Below are 6,783 nucleotides of genomic sequence, written 5' to 3' on the forward strand. Positions count from 1 at the left end.
CCGGGACATGAGGAGGAAGGAAGGGACACCCCGGGCCCGTTCCACACCACGAAAGGGCTGGGACGCCAATCTAGAATGAAACGCTGCCCAAAAGCCCGCTTACAACCTGCAAACTTCCCATACCGAGAAATCGGACCGGAGCCAACAAATTATTGTCCTCATCCGTCATACCAATTAAGGCCTCCAATGGATCCCCAAACAGTATAGTGCCCGCAAAGGGACGCTCCACCATGGTAGCCTTTCGAGCACCACTGCCTTCCAAGGCTAAAGCCACAACTGCAGCCGAGCAGCCACAGAGGTCCCAGCCACTGCCGCTGCCACAGTAAGGGAATTGAAGGACAAATCCGCCAGGAAACGCAACTGCAATCCCAACACGGAAAAAGATTCTGAGGGATCCACATCCAGCAAGAACTGCACAGAAATACCCTGACAGTCATACAGAAGTGACTGAACGCAAAAGCTGAGGCAAGTCGCAGACCGAACTGCAAGACCAGAGGCAGCAAAAGCCCGCTTCAAGGCCCCTTCAACCTGCATGACCACAGGACAAGAAGGAACTGCATCCACGGACACCACCAGGTTCTGAGATGCCACACCAGCCAGCAGGGATCCACCATCACCACAGCCAGGATACCTCAGCGAACGACTGTAAAGGATACCCCACCGCAGGGGCGTTGCAAGCGAGCCATGATGGCGGACGGAGTCTGCTAGAGCTCCGGAGCCGCCGGGAATTGACACCCTGCTGAGTACTTTTGGCGGGCCCAACGCCAGCTGCAACGAGTGGACCTTGCACCGCTGGGTCGCCCGGAGGCTCCGGGACGTTTTGGTGACTTGGCGGGTGGTGACTGTCGGTGGACGGGCCCAATGCAGGTGCGGCCTTCCCCCCCCCGAGGACAGCCGGGGACTATAGTTTGGAGTGAGTCTGGAAGACCCCAGGCGCCTGGTGCTGGAAGTGCCGTGGTCTGACCGCGGAGCGTAGTCGGGGACACCCGGACTCATAGCTGGCTGTCCAGGAGCACCGAGACGACGAGACTGCCCCGCGGACTGGCCGACCTAGGCACAGAGATGCCCGGAGAGGGCGAGGCCCAGAGCCATCGAGAGACGTGCACGACAGACCCAGGGGGCGAGGAGAGCTTGCGGCCCTACGCGCTGGAGCGCGAACCCGGTGCAGCGACCCAGAAGGGAGGGGGGCAAGGCTGGTGACATCTAGGGGGACATATATTAGCCATATTCCCTCGCCTTGCATCCCCCTCCTCCCTCCCTCCTCTCCTGCACGGAAGGCCATAGCCGATGGGGGACACCGGTACCAACTGCCGCCATTGACCCTGGAAGGCCACAAAGCGGGGCCTAGAGACACTGCAAAGCCACTGCTATTGCCTGGGGCGAGCTGGGGTCCCATGATACTCTAACGCGCCACGCCCTGAAAGGACCCCCCCGACTGGCCTAGCACCCTGAATGGTACTCCCCCCTGGCCCACAATTGTTGACCCAGTGATGACAGTGGGTGAGGAGATGTAGGACCTTCAACCACATAACCTCGCAAAGAGGTGCCCAGGCGACTCCTGCATGATTTAGTGGAGCCCCGCACCAAGTGAGTGGCGCTGCAACGACAGGGACGTGGCCGACGTGGACCGCCCTGGGCCACTGGACATATTTTGAAAAGCGCTGTCTCACGGAGTGCTGGACACAACTGGTCCGCAGTAGCTATGGTACGGAAAGGAGCCAAACCATTGGATGGCCGGGACTGCCCTGCTGCTGCGGTGCCCACCCAAGTGAATGCTCCAGGGGAGGCCCTGCCGGGAACAATCAAACTGAATCCTACCGGGAACCAACACGTGGACAAACTAGACCTGATCTTAAAAGAGATTAGAGACTCCAGATCTGCAATGGAATCGCAGATAGGGGCCCTCACTACCAACCTCTCCTTACTTAAAGCTGACCATAATAAACTGGCCGACAAGGTCAAGGACCAGGGCCTTGTGATAGCAGTCCTGACCCCGACGGTGGCGGACCACACTACCTCCGTCCAACAACTACAGCAGCAGGTGGCATCTCTGAGGGACCGCGTGGAGGATGTGGAGGGCCGCAACCGGCGCAATAATATCCGCGTTATTGGCCTTCAGAACGCAGTGAGGGGACCCACGCGGCGGACTTCATGGAACAGTGGTTCCGCGACCTTGTCACCTCTGAGGGCCTGTCGCAGCTCTTTTGCATGGAGAGGGCACACCGTATCCCCGCTGGACGGCCTAGACCTGGTCAGCCACCGTGCCCATTGATCGTCCGGATACTCAACTACCGGGATAGAAATATACTACTACAAAAGGCCCGGGAAAAATCCCTTATAGAGTAGCGAAAACCGGCGCATCTCCTTGTACCCATACTATACCAATATGGTACAAAAACAACAATCATCTTTTTTTGCGGTCATGAAGAGACCCCAGAAGGTCAAGCTACGCTACGCTTTACTATTCCCAGCCTGCTTCAAGATAGTGTACGACAAAAAGACACACTTCTTCGAAAGCCCCACTGATGTGGAGGAGTGGCTAGAGGTGATGGACATTGAAGGTAGCAAAGTCACGACCCAAGGTGAGTCGGCCAGTGGATCCCAGGAGGACTCGGAACGTACTGATGGGCCATCTCTCATCTGGGCGACGGGGCCCGGATGGCGGAGACCCTCCCGAGAGCAACAGAAGAATGACCAGCTGGGAGCCGTCACCTTGGTGGGCAACTTCAGAGAAGATCAAGAAACGATCAATACAGACACAGACGACAGCACAATCCACTCGGACTCGGACCACAGCATGGTCTTATTCTGGACTGTAACGCCCAGAGCCGCAGCTGAAATATTGGACAATGGACAGGAGTAACCTCCTAGGGAGGCGTGAACTGCATGTCCTAAGGACCACTGATATCCTTTTATGTTACTTGTTTGATGCCAGTACCTACACAGGCTGTGTAGAAAGTGAGCCCATATTACTATCGATGCCCGGGCTGCTGGCGCAAGTCGCCTCTTAGTTCCCATTCTGAATAGTTACCAAATAAAGAGACGGGCGCTGGAAGCAGGAATCACAAGAACAGAATTTATTACTCATGAGGAGAGCCTGTCATTTCGGACACGAAACACAGTGTCTTTCGGGAGGTGCTCTAACAAGTTCTCTGAGACATCGCCTTTTATACCTTACAAAACATTCCTTATTACAATAACGACATTGTGAAACAAGGGAAAGACATCCCCATAATCTTCGTGTCAATCCCACCCCACATACATCCACAATAGAGGCTCTTAGCCTGCCGATAAGAGGAGGGGGCAATCACGCAGCTGAGTGTTCCGCCGATTCTTTGGATGTGTGCGCCTGATCGTACCCCAGGGGGTGGGGAGGCCAGGATCAATAGTGGGTCCTTTGAAGAGGAGTGACTCCACACAATAAGGGGCAGTAAACAGTATCTCCCGGCTTAGGCGATGGCCTCGGACCTGTGTGGACAGTCAATCGCGGAGGGAGGGTTTACCAACAGAGGGGTTATTCATGAAAGGAAAGAAGGTGTTGGTCAGGCGCGGCCGTGACTCCCAAGGACAGAGTCTTGCAGAAGAGGAAGGTTTATGACTTGCCCATGTGAGGGGGGAGCCAGGGTGCGCACAGGGACAGAGTCGCACAGAGAGAGAGGTCTTATGACCTGTACATGAGAGAACGGGGGCAGTCAGATACAGCTGGGGGGGTTATGTCAGCTGAGGCGAAGGATGCTTCTTCGAGAGGAAAATGGGGGGGGGGTGCATGGGTCAAGCAGGAGGGTTACTTTTCAGAGCAGGGTCGCGCAGGAGGGAAGCCGGGGATTCCAACGAGCGGGCAAAAGGCCATGGTGCCTACAGGGAGGGGAATGGAAAAAGGCAAATGAACGCCGCTTATGTACATTAATTTTTCTAATTTCCACAGTCGCCGCTTTTTACATAACAAAGTTCATTTCCTAATTGATGGGTGTACATATAAACATGTGTGGTTGATGAAATAGCATTTGTCAATATTAACATATTGCATGTAATCATGAACAGTTGATGTGATTGGCAGAATGCAGCACATAGGAAATTGCATTTGCAAACGTACTACATAGCATAAATGCTTCTGACTTTCTCAAAAAATGTGACCAATGAACATTTTGACCAAGTAGTTGAGGGAGGAATTCAGTCTAACAAGATCTCTTCGTCACAGTGTCTTTTTAGCAGTGAGCCATCACTGGTAAGCTCTAGTCCGTGTCCTTTTGTTGGCGCTGTTGAGCACCGGCGGTGGAGCTATAGGTCCAGCTCGGATTTAACCTTTCGCGTTGCAAGGTGCGGTCTGTCCTCTGCTGTTAGACCACAGTCCTGTTCCCTAACCAATCCTTTTAGTGGCGCCTTATGCTCGGCACCTATATTTCCGTGGCATAACCCCATTTCCACCTAAATGCTGTTCTTCCTTTCGGCAAAAAGTCACGTGGAAAAGAGGGTGTGTGGTTCAATAGTCGATGGGAGAGAGAGCGGAGTGGGGTCAGATTTCCTGGGACACACCAAAGGGACCAAGGGAGCAAAGGATAACAAACAAGCAGGCCCATCAATCGGGCTCGAAAAGGGGGCCGGAGGCTTCAGGCACACGTGGGTTAGCGGACAGAGAGCTTCAGGACAGCCCTTCGTCCTTTCGTTTACCGCATTTGAGAGTGCTGCCTCGTCCCGTATCTTGTTGCGCTGCGGCTCCACCTTTGGTCGAGGTCGCATGTGTCTCATGATCTGCAGCCAGGCTGTGCGCCACGTCCGACCCTTCTCCTCCGATGATCGTATATCTTTGAATGGGTAAATATAAGTTTTAGAGAACTGGCAGGAGAAGAGATTTTTACATTTGAATTCCACTCGCAATCCTAGCACCTGGGGGTTATGCTCATTGGTCATAGTCAGAAGTCTATTACCATGAAGTAAGTATGTGGGTATTTCTACTGTGTTCGCACCAAGTCTCATCGGCGTTCCTTCATGACACATATGGACAGAGGTCAGACTCCTATCACTTGCGTATTTCATCAAAAACTCCAAAATTGGCAACATTCAGGGGAGACTCGTCCTTCTAACCCGAGCCTTAACAGTCTTACATTTCCCTTTAGAGCTGGCTAACTCTTTCAAACAGAGCGGGGGGGGGGGGGGGGGGGGGCAATCATCGAAAGACAGGGTTAAACAATTTTTTTTCTCGAGGGGCGACAGTTACTCATGGTCATCAGTTATACATCGGGAACAGCAGCTGGGGTCAATCAAGTGGGGCGGGGACGCTTCGGGCATTCGCGCTTGAGTGCAAAGGGGTGGGGCGATCTGGGCATTGGGGGGTCAACCTGGACATTGGCGCTTGTCTCTAACGAACTGAAAATAGGGTGCCGTTGACATATAGTTCCCCTATAAAAGGCCAGATTAGGGGACCTTAGTCGTCTTACCTGTCCTTTCTTTCTTAGCCAATTCGAGTTCATTCATTTTGCAGAAAGGAGAGGTAGTAATATGGCAAGTTACAATCTTTTTAGTTTCTGTCAATTTCGCTGAACACTTTCGTGTTCAATAAGTATCCAATCAGACTGGTGCCAGCGGGGCACAATTTTACCACAAAAAGGAAGATGGAATAGGGGGACTCTCACAGAGAGTGAGAGTCGTCCGCAACCTAAACGAGCCATTCGGTACACGTATGACATGTAGGGAGAGAGGGAGGGAGAGAGAGAGAGATAGATAGAGAGAGAGAGAGAGAGAGAGAGAGAGAGAGAGAGAAAGAGAGAGAAAGAGAGACGTGTACGGGAATAGGTCATTTAGTGCGCTCACAACACAGAACAGCAGGGGTCAGGTAACAAAGAGACGCGAACAGAGGGGAGACATAAACCCATACAGTACATGCACACAAACTCAGACGAAGGAAGACAGTACATGTATTACATACACAAGAGATTCACGACAAAAAATAGAACAGTTATTGATCAAAAAAAAATCTCTTTTTGCATGCTGCGTATCTTTAATATCCTGTTTATCTACGGGCTGAGCTCTTTTTACCTTTTCCTCCTTTTTCCTTTCGCTTGCTATTTTTGCGAGCGTTCTCGATTGCTAATACTTACACCTCGGTCAGCCGGTCAGAAATTAACCTGGTCGGGCTATTGCCCACGGTTGGATCTTAAACCACTTTAGAGTTTCTTCTTTTGGTGAGAAGTTCTCCAGGCTGAGGCAACAGAGGGTATTGATTGGGAGAACAGTCGAACAGCTTGGCTATATCTATAAGAGTGCGAGAAGGAGGTGGTATATTTGAACATCAACAACATTCCTACTTTCCCAGACGGGTGGTGCCTAGGTAACCCTTACCCCGGGACTTTTCCTTGTCCTTTCCCTATCTAGTTAAACGTCATAGTTGCACTATCTGGCGTGCTGGTTCGAGTCAAATTTCGTCATACAGTACTAACCCGTCAAGTTTCTATGTCAGTCCATCCTCCCAGTCGCTACGTTCTAAGGAGGAACAGTCATATCTAAGTCTATGTCTTTCAAAACTCGTTAGCATAAGTACTATGCTCAGATCCCCTCCTTCCCCTTTCGTCGGTCGTTCGATCATCACTCCTCCATACTTCAGCCGATGTTCCGGCGCAACCTGCAGAAGGGAGGAGAAAGAAGCGGGTGGGGGGCAGCATTCGGAACACATCAACGCGCATAAATCCGAACATGTTTTTACCTACCACATACTCGACCTATCTCCACGGGGTGCATTCTCTACCATCTCGGCGTTTAAGCCCAGAGGGACCAGTAGTGTTTAGATAG

This window comes from Lissotriton vulgaris, chromosome 7, assembly GCF_964263255.1.
Source record: "Lissotriton vulgaris chromosome 7, aLisVul1.2, whole genome shotgun sequence".
NCBI lineage: Eukaryota > Metazoa > Chordata > Amphibia > Caudata > Salamandridae > Lissotriton > Lissotriton vulgaris.